Here is a 16,618-nt window from a genome sequence, read left to right as displayed (position 1 = left end):
AGGGATGCTGCCACAGTCATAAGAGCGTAGACCGATCATAAGTCCCTTTTTTTTTGAAGGGCCACTAAACAAATTGTTGCAAGTCGAGGATGAGCTGAATCCATCCTTGCTCCTCTTTTCGGTTTTAAAAGTCATCTCGGCCCTTTGCAGATTTGCTTTCTCCCATCCAGCCGATGTCTCCATGTGGCTCTTGAAAGCTTCCAGCATCTGCTGAGACAGTTGTTCCGGTTTGGAAAATTCTCAGAGAGAATACCTATGGCATTTCATAATTCTTGGACGCCTGCTTACACTAACACTGGAGCCTGGGGCTGGAGGCTTCCCTCTTTTATAGCTACGCTTATGTTATTACCTAGAGTTTACGGACTGCTAAAATTATCTGAGGATGTAAATTTTAGGTCACAGCTATCGTGAAGCCGCGTTATAAATTGGGCTGCAAAAGAGGAATGAATAGCAAGATGAGACGCTTCTGAATCCTTAGGGAAGAAGTGGCTGGGTGTAGCGTTTTGAACTCCGGTTTCCAACAAGTCTGGTCCTCACTAAGCAAGCTTATTACAATCAAAGTCACAACGGCGCTGGGGAAAAACGGGACTCTGGACCTTTTTTCACACTTGTGAACGTTGCAGCATCCTCATGGTCACGGGATTAAAATCCAGGCACTTGGCAACTGACTCCTATTTATGACGGTCACAATGTCTCCGGGGTCGTGTAGTCCCCTTTTGTGACCTACTGATAAAGAAAGTCAAGGAGCAGGGGGGGGGGGGAAGCCAGATTCACTTCACAACTGTGTTGCTCACTTAACAATTGCAGCAAATCAATTAATAGCGGTGGCAAGGAAGGTTGTAAAGTGGAGCAAAACCCACGTAATCAGCGTCTCGCTTAAGCCACAGATATGTTGGGCTCAATCGTGGCACGTCGAGGACTTGCCTATGTAATGTTGACCTATATTTTAGGGGGGTTACTCCACCGAACAATTTGGCTTGTTTCTTACGCTTTGCTCCCATAATCAACATCTCCAGCGGAGAACCCTTTGATCGGATCCCGTCTGCCGGATTTCTGCCGAGCTATAGAAGTATGAGTCATGAACCTTCCAGGATTTATATATATTTTTTTCACCTGATCTGGAATAATATGAAACAACTGCACCTCCAAAAGCTTAGTTCCAGACTTCTCTCAAGAGTTCATCCAGTTCCTTGTCAAGAATGTGAAATATTTCCTCCAGCCCACCCAAGGTCTGGAATACTTACAGGTAGCCCTTTATTTCTTTCCGTTCAATGCTTTTTTCTCTCTCTCTTTTTTTAAGGCATGGATGGAGATTTTTTTTTAAAAAAAAAATCAATACAATCTGATTAATACCATTCAGGTGGAGTCCATTCCCCACTCCCCCCACCCCTTCCAGCACACAGGCCAGCTATAGAGAACAGCGATAGCCTGCCAAGTCTTGGAGAGAGATAGTCTTACTTCCATCTAAATCTTCTACCGTTCCCTTTATTCCCTCTGAGATCAGATTGCATTCTGCTCTCCTTTGTGCATCCAGCTGTCTTTGCAAATCTGGAAGGTATCGGCATGGGGTTGGGGAGGCCTCCAATCCGTTTGCTGGAAAGGTTGAGCCCGGAGCAAGCCAACTGGATAGGATTTTCCACAGAGGTCTTATTCGGTTAGGGAGGCTGACTTCAAAACAAGCGTCCTAGTATGCAGAGTATCAGTTGACTAATTCCTCCGTGAGTTTGGCACGTCTTCCTTTTTGAGAGGACACCAAGTGGTGGCTGGATTTAATGACCATGCCCTGCGTTATTTAGTTATGTTTATAATTCGCCCCACAGACTAGGTGAGCAGTACACCAAAATACATGCTCAAATGCTAAAAATGAACATCTCATCCTGAACTTCAAGGATTTGCCAGAACAATATGATCTTCTTTGCTTGTTTAGGGATTATTAGCAAGAAAGGAGAAGTGAAGGGTCCTTGGTGCTCTCTGAGCTTGCTGGTTTTCTTGCAGATGTTTAATTACCCTAACTAGGAAATATCATCAGTGCTATTAAGGCATGCTGTTTGCTGTCTGTTTACATTCTGGTGTCTTACCTGCCTGTCATGATGTTACCTAGTTAGGGTACCGTCACCCCAGAGCAAACCTCTAGAATATTAACTGAGAATAAATCCCATTCTTTACTAGCGCTGATGATGTTACCTAGTTTGGGTAATGAAACATCTGCAAGAAAACAAGGAAATTGAGAGAGCACCAAAGGCCCCTCATTTCAACCCTGAGCTACAAATATTCTCCTTCATTGGAAGGAGGAAGTGCATATACCTCCAGTTCCAAACAATGGCACCTGTCACATAAGAAGACCCATAAACATCAGACCAGGTAGAATGAAACATCTGTGGGACAGATACCAGAGTGCTTTTATTAGAAGAACAGGTTGATATAAAAGTGATTAGGAAGAAATGTAACTCTTTTTTAACTTTTACAGATAATTGTGTAGGACCAGACTGAACCGGAGGGGGGGTGTCAAACACAACATCAGTTTGGTATCTCCGTGTCCCCATAGGAGACATAAGTCCAGCCCCCTTGAAGCCTATTGACTCTTATCTGGCACCAGCTTACCTTTGGCCGTTAGTAGTTCAGATTCTTGAAACTCAAATATTTTGGCCACCTAATGAGAAGGAAGGACTCACTGGAGAAGAGCCTAATGCTGGGAAAGATGGAGGGCAAGAGAAGAAGGGGACGACAGAGAATGAGGTGGCTGGATGGAGTCACTGAAGCAGTAGGCGTGAGCCTAAATGGACCCCAGAAGATGGTAGAGGACAGGAAGGCCTGGAGGAACGTGGTCCATGGGGTCGCGATGGGTTGGACACAACTTCACAGCTAACAACAACAACAAGTTCAGATTCCTGTAGATAGGTAGTATGAAATAAACTCATAGTACTTTTGAACTCTATCCTGGCTCCTGACTTCTTGAGCCCAAGAGATTGTTCAGAAATGGAGCATCCCTGTCATGTATCTCTTCATATCTACCTTTTTAGTGACCAGTTTTCTAGGAAGGTTCATGAATCGGCCACAGAAGGTGTGGATATTGATTCATTCCATTTCAAGAAGAGCACATTTCCCAGAATTGACCATCTCTGGAGTTATGGAAAACCTCTGGTTGATCACTTGGGAACAAAAAAGCCATTGCATCAAGCTGAAGATGAATAGAATCAAGGAAAAGTTGAAGCTTTATCATGGAAAGCTTTCTTACACATGGATCAGTAAGGAAAGTAGTTGCACCTAGGAGTTGGCCGTGGCTGGAATTAGCTTATAGAGGTCTTGCTTCTAATTCCTTAAAGTGCCAGGTAGCAGCATTAAGAACCTTCTGCTTAGTACAAGTTCTGAAGAATCCTTTTTTTTCCTATTACTTGCAATTCATGTTTCTTTCTTTTTTGCTGAGTAGACCCTTTAATGCCATCTACTCTCCCTCGCTTTCCTACATCAATCTAAACTGGGCTTACAGCCCTGTTCTGCTTTCTTTCCTGTGGTTTTGTGTCTTTCAAAGATACAGTCCCTGACAGGACAACGTGGTCATTACCTTAACTAGCTAGGTATTGGAGTTAACACAGTCTTCTCCTACTATCTCTCTCTCTCCCCCCCCTCTCTCTGTCCCTCCACCCCCCCATCTCTCCATTGCACAGACTGTTTTTAGACCCTCCCCATTTAATTCTTCTTAGATCCACAGGAGCTTCCTTTTCCTTCATTTTGCTCAACTCCTTTTCATTCTTGGGGGAAATGTGACAATATTTGCAGAAAACATTTAGGTTCCTTCAGAACGGAGCGTGGATGTGAACGCTGCCTGATGCTTTATTGGCTCTTCAGGAGAAGTCTGAGGGGAGTAAGATTCTGTACCTGACCTTTCTTGTTGATTGGGGCATGGGATGGTTCAAGCTTAGTGGAATTCCTCTCTTCGCTACCGACCTCTTTGGTTGTAGGTGTTTTTTTTTTCCCTGCCAAGGATGACAGGTCCAAGTTGAAGCTTCCTCTCTAATGTGGCTCTGTCGTGAAATTAACGTTACGCTTTTTGTTGGGCTCTGCCGAAAATGGCACTTTCCTTACTGCATATTTGCATTCTCGGAGTGCTCTGGAGGGCATTTGCCCTGCCCCATTGAGCCAGGATTAAAACCGAAAAACAGGAGAGGTCCTCCCAAATTAAATAACAGCTGGGAGCATCGGAGCCACTTTCATGACTGTGGGTTAGGAAGATTGAAACAGATTCTCTGTTTTCCTTTCCTTGTTTTGTTAAGATGCCAGTTTTAATTGTCGTTTGTTTAAAAAAAAAAAAAAACTCTGAAAACCTTGGCTGAACTTAAAAGTGAAGCAGGATCAGACCTGGTTGGCCCTTACATGGCTGACTAGCAGGGAACGCCAAGGAAGTCCATCAGTCTTCTTGGAAGGAGACGGTAATGAATAACGGTTGTGTTGTTGCCCTCAGAGTCGACATGGATGTGTCAATGAGATGGTCAGGAATGGAGTCTGACTTGAAGAAAGTTGTGTGACCCACCTCCCCTCTAAGTTCCCATGGGCAGAATGGAATGGATTAGATCTACTTGGCTTAAAAAATGTATCTTTATATAATGGCTGAGGATCTGGAATCAGAGATGATTCCATCCCCGAGAGGTGCTAGATGAGGTGTTAGATCTTTCTGCTCAGTCCAGGAAAAGGTGCCGTTCCAAAGTTATAAATGCTATTTATGATGTCCAGGGAACAGGAATTCATGGTAAAGGCATTTTTGTTTAAATATTTTGACGTGAGTCAAGTAAACTCGCGTAAAGGTTTTCCTTTGGGAATCTGATAGGGAGCATTGGAATTTCCTTCCTTCCTTCCTTCCTTCCTTCCTTCCTTCCTTCCTTCCTTCCTTCCTTCCTTCCTTCCTTCCTCCCTCCCTCCCTCCCTCCCTCCCTCCCTCCCTCCATGGTAAGTGGTTGCTGGTGGTTGAAGGAAGGACTGAGGGATTGCAAGACTGCCTGGGAAATTGTCACAGAATTGCTATACCAATTTGCCTCTCAGCCACACTCTGTTGCTTTCCACATAAAGGGCAAAGACACTGTATAGGTCCACTGTAGAAAACCCACTGGAAACCCAGTTAGTTGCATTCGAACCAAGTCATATTGAGAGTTATAATCAGGGCTCTATTTTAGTGACCGAGCTTCATTCTCTCTCTTAACGTGTCTGTGAGTATAACCCACAATTGCTGTCAGGTGTAAATGAAAATATATTTCATGTGTCTATGTGTGCTTTTTGACAATCCCTTTGTGTGTGTGTGTGTGTGTGTGTGTGTGTGTGTGTGTGTGTGTGTGTATCAGCATCATGGATTTCTTCAATGGGACGAACCCTGAACGCTGTGTTCCAAGATGCATTATAGCTCCCCACCCCTTTTGAATTATTGGAGAACAGATAAGTTTTTTCCCCCCACACAGAACTACTTGATTGTGTGTTTTACATTAAAGGCAATAAGCAGTGCTATTTAATGGAGGAAAGTCCACACAGCACACCCCTACCCTCCTCATCTTAGGTGTGTATGTGTTTTGCACATGCATGCGTTTTTTTAGATTACATCTGCTTTTACCGTTAAATTTTTATGAATGCAGGCATATGGCATATTTCTCCCTCCCTCCTTCGGCTCAGAGAATTTTTCTTCCCTCCCCCCCCCCCCCCGCTTTATTTTTCTTTCTCTCATCTGCGCAGACAGGCTTGGCTTGGCACAGTACAAGCCTGCACAGCTTTAAGTATTTAACTGAGAAGCTCTGTTGGAAATTAGAGCATCCGTGCTCGGCAAACTCTGGGGATCTGCCCTCCCAGGGGCTTCGCGTCTGGCCCCCAGCTCACCACCCCACCATGAATGCATTGCTTTCTCTCCCAGCCCCCATCACCTAGGTAGCTAATTCGTCGAAGCCCCTCTCTCTCTCCCCCTCCCTCGCCTTATTTAAGTCCCAGATCACTTTACCAAGCTGAACACTGTCAGGCCCAGCAGACCACCTCCCCTTTCCTTCAACTCACCCACCCCCCTTTTCCCTTTTGCTCTGCACAAATGTGTGCTGGGGGGGGGGAAAGAGCGAGGCAGCGATTGCCAGAGCTGTGGGGTGACCTCCAGATTCCTTCAGTTCAAAAGCCCCCCCTTTGGCACCCAGGAGAGAGTGGTCGAGGGGGCTGCAGGAGCATCAGAAAACCTGCTTCTGGAATACCAGTCTCTGCCCCTCTGCCTGGCTTCATTGGCAAGAAGGCAAACCTTTTACATTGGTCGAGAGCTTTGTGATGGGCGAGGACACCCTTCTTTCCTCCCTCTCTCTTTCTCTCCCCTTCCCTCCCTCCCTCCCTCTTTCTTCCTCCCTCCCTCCCCTCTTTCCCCCTCCCTCTCCTTCCTTCCTTCCCTCCCCCCTCTTCCTCCCTCCATCCCTCCCCTCTTTCCACCTCCCTCTCCTTCCTTCCTTCCTTCCTTCCTTCCTTCCTTCCTTCCTTCCTTCCTTCAACCCTCCCCTCTTTCCACCTCTCTTCCTCCCTCCCTCCCTCCCTCCCTCCCTCTCCCTCGCTCCAGTTTGCTTCCCCACCCCCTGTTTTATGAAAAATGGATGGCACCAGTTCCAGCGTTTGGAGACTAACTGGCAGAGCCAAGTGTCCCCGAAGACTCGCCTCGTGCGTGCACCTAAACACTTCACTGAGCAATCTGTCAACATGTCAGCAACACATGTTTTGTAAAAAGCTTCCAGTGGGAGTAATGGTTCCCACCAGGGCTCCGAAAATGCTTTGAATTCAGCAGATTTCTATTGCGGGCATCCCCTGGGGTGTCTTTTACAATGCCTACATTTCAGAAATTTGAGCCAGAGACCCCTGGGGGTTTCCTTTCATAATGCCTGAAAATGTAGGGTTATATTGTTGGAAGTCCCCATGGGGTCTTTATTAATACCTGAATTCTGAGGAACTGAAATTACACAGGGCACTGCAGGGGCCTAGCTCCACACCAGGAAGAGGAGAAAAACTCTGTGGGGATATTTCTTTTTCTCTCCCCTCCCCCCTTCTTCTTCCTTCATGCAAGAGTGAAAGAGAAGAATTTGCTAAAGGACAAAAATTGAGTCTGTGTCCATGTGTGTGCGTGGCGTTTCCTTCATTTAATCCGCCTTCTAGACCTCCTTGCTAAAAATTCTGCAAATCGGCAGGAAGGATTGAAGGAGGACAGGACTGCAGGAGTCAACAACCACTACCACAACATCAGCAGCAGCAGCAACAATAACAACAGATCTATTTTTAAAACTCGCCCCGGTCTTTTAAGGGACCAGGCATGTGGATGTTTAAAAGAAACACCCTCCCTTTTTTAAAAAAAATAATAATAACATCATTGCACATTCAGACTTGCAAACACAAATGTGTACATCTCTCTCTTTATTTTTGCAATGGCAAATGTCTCTCCGGTTTTGCGAAAAGCTGATCAACATCAGTGGTTTGTTCATTAACCTGAACAGTTTGAAATCCCAAATCTTTGAATCTTTGGTGCATCCAATGGCATACTGCATCCAGTTTTGGTCACCACGATGTAAAAAAGATGTTGAGACTCTAGAAAGACAACAGAGAAGAGCAGCAAAGATGATTAAGGGACTGGAGGATAAAACATGTAAGGAATGGTTGCTGGAATTGGGTATGTCTAGTTTAATGAAGAGAAGGATGAGGGGTGACATGATAGCCATGTTCCAATATCTCAGAGGCCGCCACAAAGAAGAGGGAGTCAAGCTATTCTCCAAAGCACCCGAAGGCAGGACAAGAAACAATGGATGGAACGTAATCAAGGAGAAAAGCAACCTAGAACTAAGGAGAAATTTCCTGACAGTGAGGACAATTAACCAGTGGAACCGCTTTCTTCCAGAAGTTGTAGGAGGAGAACTAATGTTTTTGGTGCTCTTTGAGCTTGATTGTTTTCTTCAGGATGTTTCCATCACCCAGTTGCTGATGATGTTAGTTAGGTAATGAAATGTCTGCAAGAAAACAGCCAAGCTCAGAAAGCAATAAGGACCCCACAGTCCTCCTCCTCCTTCTCTGTTACCTACTATGGGTCATGAAACAAGATCAGAGAGCAACAGGGACCCCTCACTTCAACCTTGAGCTACAAATATTTTCCTTTGCTGGAGATTGAATTTGGGTTCTTCTACCCATGAGCCAGTTGTTTTACCTGTGAGGTATCAGATCATCTTCTTGGTTTATTTGCTCTTGAAGATTAGAAGTGTGGGAAGATATAAAAGTGATAGCAGTATTCCAGTATTTGAGAAGATGGCACAAGAAGGAGGGGGTCAATTTATTCTCCAAAGCACCTGAAGGCAAGACAAGAATCAATGGGTGGAAACTAATCAAGGAGAGAAGCAACCTGGAATTAAGGAGAAACTTCCTAACAGTGAGGACAATTAACCAGTGGAACAGCTTGCCTCCAGAAGTTGTGGGTACTTCATCACTGGAGGCTTTTAAGAAGAGATTGTACAGTCACTTGTCTAAAATGATATAGGGTCTCCTGCTTGAAGGGTGTGGCGGAGGGGGAGGGGGATGGACTAGAAGACTTCCAAGGTCCCTTCCACCTCTATTCTGATTCTGAAGAGCGTACATCAGCCCTAGTGCTCTGCAAATGCTGTGAAAGCTGCATACACGGATGTCTCTGGATTGAAACAACGTTAGGTCAGTCTTTTCCAGACCAGTCCTAACATGTCACATTGCATGATTAAGCTGCATTGTGAACATTTCTGTCTATGAAGCCACCTAATTTACTTCCTGATTTCTATCATCTCCTAATATATCTTGATAGGAAAAAAAAATCATTCAATTTATGGAAGCTGGTTTTTGGAAGATGGGGGAAATCTCCCTATTCCCAAATCCATCCTTGTATCCTGTGGCCAGTTGTGGATTGGGGTGATCCTATAGCAAAATCCCAAGAAAGGCCTTCTCTGATAAATCCCCTGTCTTTGGAAAACTTCCATTTATTAATCTGGAGGGCGGTTACACTTTTTAATCTCTCTCTTAACAGTAAATTCATTTTAGGAATTCCAGATCCAAGAAAGGCACAAAAATGTACATCTTTTCTATTAGTTTAAGCATAGGAGTGGGGCGATGACAACCTGGCAAAGGAAAATAAATATACACATCCCCAGGATAACGTAGCAGGATCCAATCTGAGTCAGTCACCGGAACCAAAGATTTGTTCTTCCAAGCTTTCAGGCTCGTGATGATGGGCTCCAACATGAACCCAAATGTTTGGAAGAACAAACGTTTGGTCCTGGTGACCAAACTCAGACTGGATCCTGCAAGACAATAACCTCCCTCATGGTTTTAAACTGCATTCCCAGCAACACAGGTTATGAGGATTGGGAATGATGTCTGGGGGCCACCAGATCTCACCCCAACCTAGGGACTCTTTCTTTAAAACACACACCCACAGATTTTTTTTTTTACACAAAAATCTCTGAAATTAAACCTTGTAATAAACCTTGTAAAGATCTCGTGAGTGTCCCCAGTTGAATTCATACGTGCTGCAGAAATGCTTGTCTTCTTTCTGCAATGTAGGTCAGAACTTTTCCTGCACCAGCGACAAGGCTGTTGAGTCAACTGTTGGTTTGTTGATTGATTGCGAGGATTTCTACAGTCACAGAGCTCAGTATAGAGCAGGAGTCTTCAAAGTTGGCCCTTTTATGACTTGTGGACTTCAACCGCCAGAATTCCTCAGCCAGAATTCTGGCTGAGGAATTCTGGGAATTGAAGTCCACAAGCACGCCTGGCTGAGGAATTCTGGGAGTTGAAGTCCACAAGTCATAAAAGGACCAACTTTGAAGACCCCTGGTGTAGAGATTCTGAGTGGCTAGTTCACTTCCTAGGTGGAAATTCCTAACTACGATGATGGTACAACAATCAAACATGCATTGCAATCTTACGATGCAAGCTCTTGTCAAGGTGCCTTTGTATCACAATATACTATGCAAGGAAGGGAGAACCAGGGTTGGCATAACACCATCCTTTATCTATCTATCATCTATCTATCTATCTATCTATCTATCTATCTATCTATCTATCTATCTATCTATCTATCTATTCAGGAAGTCTGTTTGCTTGTTTGTAAAATTTATTGGGTGCTCATCTTACCTATCAAACGCTGGGTGGCTTACAATCTATAAAAATGATATAAATTAAAAACATAAATAAGTTAGTACAAACAGTCAAACACTGCAGCACAATGAAAAGATGGGGAGGGCAGGAGCAGGATTGGATGGGTGGGTAAGAGGGGATCTGTTGTTAGTCGATCAACCACCTTTGGAACCCCAAGATAACTGGCAGATTCAGGTCTTTAGACTCTTACAAGAAGATCAGGAAGGATGCCCCGCAACCTCACTCTGGGGGGGGGGCAGATGTTCCAGAGGTCAGGTGTCACCTATCTAACCAGAAGAACTCTGGGTGGGGAATGGAGGATCAAAACCCAGCCCTCAAAATCCGGAGCCGTGCAAAAATATATTTTTATCCAGCTAGCAAATCCAGACTAACAACTTGCCTCAGTGTCTTCTCAGAGTGGTCTCCCTAAAAAGCAACAACAAAAAAACCCACCATAGTTTGATTAGGAGGATCATGGCTGGTTGGGTTTGAGTTAAGCAACTTATTTGACTCCGAGTATTGTTATTATTGTTATTGTTACCACAGTTTACAATCAATCTCCGGCATTTTTAGTTGTGTCACGCAGGCAAATGACTTTAGGGCAGGTCAACCCAAGCAGTTTCATGCAATCCCGTTCCTGCCTCTTCTTCAAATTCTGAAGAAGCTTTTTTAAAAAAGAAAATAAAATAAAAAATAATAAAATAATAATAGTAAAATAAAATAAAATAATAAAACAAAACAAAACAAAACTCGGTCAGGTACCTACTTTGAAAACACCATTTCTTTTTACCTCCTGTTTTTTTCCCTCTCTCTTCTCATTTGGAAATGAATGGTTTAAAAAATTATTTAGGGGTTTGCCAAAACAAACAAACAAACAGAACGTTTCCAAGCAACTGTTAATGGCTTTGAGGGGAAGGGGGGGTTTAAGATGATTAAAGCCCCTTCAATTTAGCGTCACGGTAATTAAAAAATACATTTTCTTTCCCCCCCCACATACGATGTGACATAAAAATACGTGACATATCAGGATGGGGGAAGGGGGAGGATAAATATATACCTATACCTATACCTCTTTGTGTGTGTGTGTGTGTGTGTGTGTGTGTGTGTGTGTGTGTGTGTGTCTGTCTGTCTGTATACACACACACACACACACACACACACACACACACCGGAAACTAGAAACCACTTTTTGTTCCAAAACAGATGTGCAAAAGCGTGTGGCTGCTCCTTTGGGGTGGCTTGGGTAAAGGTCAGGGTGCCAAGTTGGGGAGCGAGAGAGGTCTTTTGAGTAGCCACTAGCCTGCTCTGCAGCCAGACTCCTTTCTCAAATTGCCTTTCTTTATTAGAGTTGCAACTCAGGCTTTGCAGGGCCCCTGGAGAGCTGGGCCAGCCGTTGGCAATTTCTCCCAGACACCCAATTACCCCCTGACGTCAGCACCGTCTCCCCCATCTCCCTGGGGGGGCCCTGCATATTTTCCTTTGTAACGCTAATAGCTGACTAGCTAAGTGCCTGTTATTTCCTTGGCAGAAGATGCAGGCTCGTCCGGGGCCAGCCACCCGATCCAAAAACTATGTAAAAATGGCCAGAGGTGAAGGCCCAAAGAGATGGCTTTCTCTCCATCTTCGCTGAGCCCCATTGGGAGTACCCTCCATCACGGGTGTAGGGAATAGAATAGAGAATAGAGAATAGAATATTGAATTGAATTGAATAGAATACAGAATCGAATATAGAATCGAATAAAAAAGAATTGAATAGTATAAAATGGAATGGAATGGAATAGAATAGAATATAGAATAGAATAAAATATATAATAGAGTAGAATATAGTATAGAATAGAATAAAATATAGAACAGAGTAGAATATAGAATAGAATAGAATAGAAAAGAATAGAATAGAATAAAATAAAATATAGAGTAGAATATAGAATAGAATAGAATAGAATATAGAATAGAATATAGAATAGAATAGAATAGAATAGAATATAGAATAGAATATAGAATAGAATAGAATAGAATAGAATAGAATAGAGTAGAGTAGAATATAGAATAGAATAGAATAGAATAGAATAGAATAGAATAGAATAGAATAGAATAGAATAGAATAGAATAGAATAGAATAGAATAGAATAGAATTCTTTATTGGCCAAGTAATTTGTCTCCGGTGCAGAAGCTCTCAGTGTACATACAAGCAACAAGTGATAAATCATGATCATAATCCTAAAAGGCAACCATCATAAATCATAAGATACAACCCCATCCCAGAAAAGGATGGGAGGAGTGCAGGTCCCTGGTGGGCTCTCCAAGGAGACTCTGCCAAGTTCTCCTTGGTGGAACCAACCCGGGCTAGTTGAATCTACCTGTGTTGTGGTCGAGACCCTCATTGCTTCCCCCCCCCACACATTTTGCAACAAACAACCTTGCGTGGTAATGACGGAGAGCGCCTGGCGGAGGGGATGTCTTGCCGTTGGTCGTCTGCCTCTGCCTGCCCTTTGCCTGGCTAGCGGGAGTGCCCTGCCTGCCTGATGAATTCCCAGCGGAGTGTGGGACTCGAACAGCAGCGTTTCCACGTCTGGTTCCCAGGGACCACCAAAAGCAGTCGCTTGGCCTCGCCTCTCTTGTCAGGTGGAGGTCTGCGCCAGCAGATAAAGTGGGGCTGCGATTGCTTTGCTGGGCCGGCCTTGGCTGGGAGGGCCTGATAAGACCCCTGCAAGGAAAAGAGAACCCCTTGCCTCCTCCCCCCCCAGAAATGTGACAGGAGAACACAACGGGGAACAAGAAAGTTAAACACAACCGGGTTGGGGTGTGGAGGTGCAGAGCTGTTGGAGAAGATAATGATAATTGATTGAATCAAAGTAGCGGCACCGACAAGCCTTCTGTCTTTCTCCCAGCTGCTCTGCCCCCTTCCCTTCCTTCCCCTTTGCCTTCTTTTTTACAATTAATTTTTGTGGCCCACCCCCTTTCTCTCCCCTCTCCTGATTTTCCACAGCAAAGTATCCTAGGAGCTCAGATTGCAATGTGCCCAAGCTGCTCTTGCCGATAATAAAGCACAAGGCCTCTTTGGAACAAGGGGAAAGGAAAAAAAAAAGATGATTAAAGAAGCAAACAAACAGATTCCCCCCCCACCCTTTTCTCCTCCTTATCCCGGATGCTTTGAGTTGGAGAAAAAAATAATAAAGAATTGCAATTCGCTCCCAGGATTGTAATCTGATTGTTGTTTTGTTTCTTTTTTTTAAAAAAAGAAAAGAAAAATAAAGAAAAATAAAGGAAGGCCAAGAGGATAGACAACTGCAACTTTCATTGTGCTTCGATTGGATTGGGTCTAGATCAGTGTTTTTCCCAAACTCGGCAACTTTTAAGAGGTGTGGACTTCAACTCCCAGAATTCCCCAGCCAGCCATGGAATTCTGGGAGCTGAAGTCCACATCTCTTAACGTTGCCAAGTTTGAGAAACATTGTTCTAGACGGCGTTGCGCTTCATGTCAACCAGGGAAAACCAAGTACGGTTAGTCCTGTTTACGTTTACTGGCAGTATATAAAGGAAGACTCTGGGCACATTAATTTATATTAAATAGGGACGTAAGCCTACGCATGCTCGCTTGGATAAGGGGGGGTCTGTGTCATTTATGATGTTGGAATAACAGAGTCCAACAGCATTGAAAAGGTCACAGGTTTCTGCTGCTGGTTTAGGGAATTAAGATGAAGGAACATGCGTTCTGCATCCAGCTGGGGGCTTCTGTTCTAAGGGCTGGCAGTGTATTTTTGGGCAACCTGACTTAAGAATTTTTGGTTATGATATCCACGTTTCTGGAGGATGCTCGGTTTAGGGAAGGGTGCACCAGAACCTCTTTGCTGGTGACTTTTCAAACAAGAGTGAACCGAATTGAAGGAGATAAAGAGAAAGGGTGAAGCGAAGCTTTTAAGAGATGACTCGGTATGGATAGGTTTACTTCAGTAAACTGATTTAGACCATCGTTTTGGTGTGGGGTTGAAGGCACCAGGCTAGAAGCCAGGAGACTGTGAATTTTAGTCCCACCTTAAGCCCACAGCTAGCTGGGTGACCTTTGGCCAGTCACTCCTTCTCAGCCCTAGGAAGGAGGCAATAGCAAACTACGTCTGGATCTTCTGAGAAGATGAAGGCCAGCAATAAAGAAAGTAGAAGTTGAGTTCAGATAACAGCCAAAAACTAAATAAATAATCCCACTGTTTATTTATTATTAATTGGATTTCTATTCCTCTTGGAGCTCAAGAAAGTATACATAGCTCTTTGTCTGAGAGAGAGAGAGAGAGAGAGAGAGAGAGAGAGAGAGAGAGAGAGAGAGAGAGAGAGAGAAGAAGGAGGAGGAGGAGGAGGAGGAGGAAGGAAGGAAGGAAGGAAGGAAGGAAGGAAGGAAGGAAGGAAGGAAGGAAGGAAGGAAGGAAAAGAAAAGAGCTCCAATTGGTGAGAAGAATATACGTTTGAAGTTTAATACAGCTTCTACTTAACTCTATCCTTGAACAATCCTTTCTTCTGACTGCTGAGCTTCAACAGCCAGTCGCCAATTTTGATATGCTACCCATGGAGTTTTATGTCCTATGTGAATTTGAGGGCGGGTTCCCCCTCCTTTCTCTCTCTCTCCCCTCCCTCCCCTGCAACCAGGGAGGCCTGGAAATAAAGAATAGCCTCCGGGAGCCAGGTTTCTCCTTCCCAAAGATTCTCCCCAGGCACTGCCCGAAGCCATCTTTCTGAAATATTCCTTGCAAATGCGGTGGACGGATGCGCGGCTTCCATTCTGCCTTTCGCTGCCGCCCTCCCGTTCAGCTCTTTCCTCCTGGCGTAAAAGAGGAGGTGTGAGAAACACTGGCATTTTCCTATTTGCTTTCGTAAATTTTGCCAATTAAAACCGACCACAGCCACTTTGGGGCAGGCAGGGAACTGGGGGGAGAGAGATGAAACCCCTCGGCAAGCAAAGCCAGTGGCTTCAAAACTTTCTTGCTTCCCCACCTCTCTCTCTCTCTCTCTCTCTCTCTCTCTCTCTCTCTCTCTCTCTCTCTCTCTCTCTCTCTCTCTCTCTCTCTCTCTCCTTTTTCCGCCCCGTGACTTGAAGGATGAGGGCAGTAATTAAAGGACCCTGCACCTTTGATCTGAGTGGTGTCAGCCGGCAATTCCCATTGTCCTTGCCTTCTTCCCTCCTCTTCCACCACCTCCACCTCCTCCTCCTCCTCCTCCTCCTCCTCCTCCTCCTCCTCCTCCTTCTGCCCTTTCGAAGTCAAAAATGGTGCCCTCCCATTCTGAAATCAAAAGGGGAGGGGAGAAGAGGAAGGGAGAGTATAATACGAAGCACAGTTGGTCATGCATCTTCCTTATAGAGGACTTCTGCATATAGAGACCACATTTGCACGGGGAGGGAAAAAAGACCAGGTTGAGGACAGGAACTTCAGCATCCAAAACATGAGTTTCCATTCTGTTGTGGATAGTCGGAGGGCCTGTTGGCCAACCCCCCACCCCCTATATATATATACGGTGGGGTTTGTCCCTCTTGCAGGCTGGAGGGATTTGGGCCTTAATTGTTCCCAGATGAGAGAGGACGACGTGCTGGAAAAGAACAGCAACCTTCATTCTGCTGGCTTCACTTGGCAGGCGCAGTGGGAGCAGAGGCAGGCTGTTTATGAGGGGATGTTAATAAACCTAGAAGGCACCGGCTGCAGGTGGTCACGGGAGGAAATGCCAGCCCAGGTAGGTTAGATAGCGATGGGAAGGCCATTAGTAAAAAAATTAAAGGGGTGAAGGGAGGAGGGCTCCAATCCTGAAGCCAGAAAGTGCCATTTAGGTCTCTGAGGGTTGTTGTCCTTCATGGTAAAATGGGTCTCTCTCTCTCTCTCTCTCTCTCTCTCTCTCTCTCTCTCTCTCTCTCTCTCTCTCTCTTTTCTCCTCCCTCCCTCCCTCTCTTCCCTCCCTCCCCCTCCCTTTCTTCCTTCCCTCCCTCTCTCCCTTCCTTCCTTCCTTCCTTCCTTCTTTCCTTCCTTCCTTCCTTCCTTCCTTCCTTCCTTCCTTCCTTCCTTCCTTCCTTCTTCCCTCTCCCTCTCCCTCTTCTTCTGTCTCTGTCTCTTTCTTTCTCCTTCCTTCCTTCCTCCCTCCCTCCCCCCGCTCTTTTCCTCTCTTTCGGTATAAACGAAGCACCGACCTCTGTTCTTTCCATCCCCAAGGGACAGGCATAAATTTGGTCCCTTCTGGCGGAGCTCCCCCATTCTGCATGGGGCTGTCAAGGGACCCCATCCCCCCTGGGGGAGGGCAGGTGGTGTTTGCCTAGGTTTTTATCCAGAGGGGGCCCCCTTCCAATCAGGAGGGACAGACTGTTGTGTCTGAGGATGGGCTTCCAGCCTTTTCCACATACGTTTCCCCAGGAAGACTGCAGAGATAGTTCATTTCCAGCACACTTCCTTTGCTGTCTTCTTTTGAAATGGCCCTGATCACAATAGACGTCGTCGTTGTCATTTTTTTCTTTCAG

General features: G+C 45.1%; 1 protein-coding gene across 2 annotated transcripts in view; it reads left to right on the top strand.

The window, feature by feature from the left end:
- ZNF423 (zinc finger protein 423) overlaps positions 1 to 16,618 on the top strand; it is a 223,763-nt gene that overhangs the window by 67,036 nt on the left and 140,109 nt on the right. The window lies entirely within an intron of this gene.

Source organism: Vipera ursinii, assembly GCF_947247035.1.
Source record: "Vipera ursinii genome assembly, chromosome: 10".
Taxonomy (NCBI): Eukaryota; Metazoa; Chordata; class Lepidosauria; order Squamata; family Viperidae; genus Vipera; species Vipera ursinii.
The sequence above is the reverse complement of the archived record's forward strand: the minus strand, read 5'-3'. Positions and strand labels throughout refer to the sequence as shown.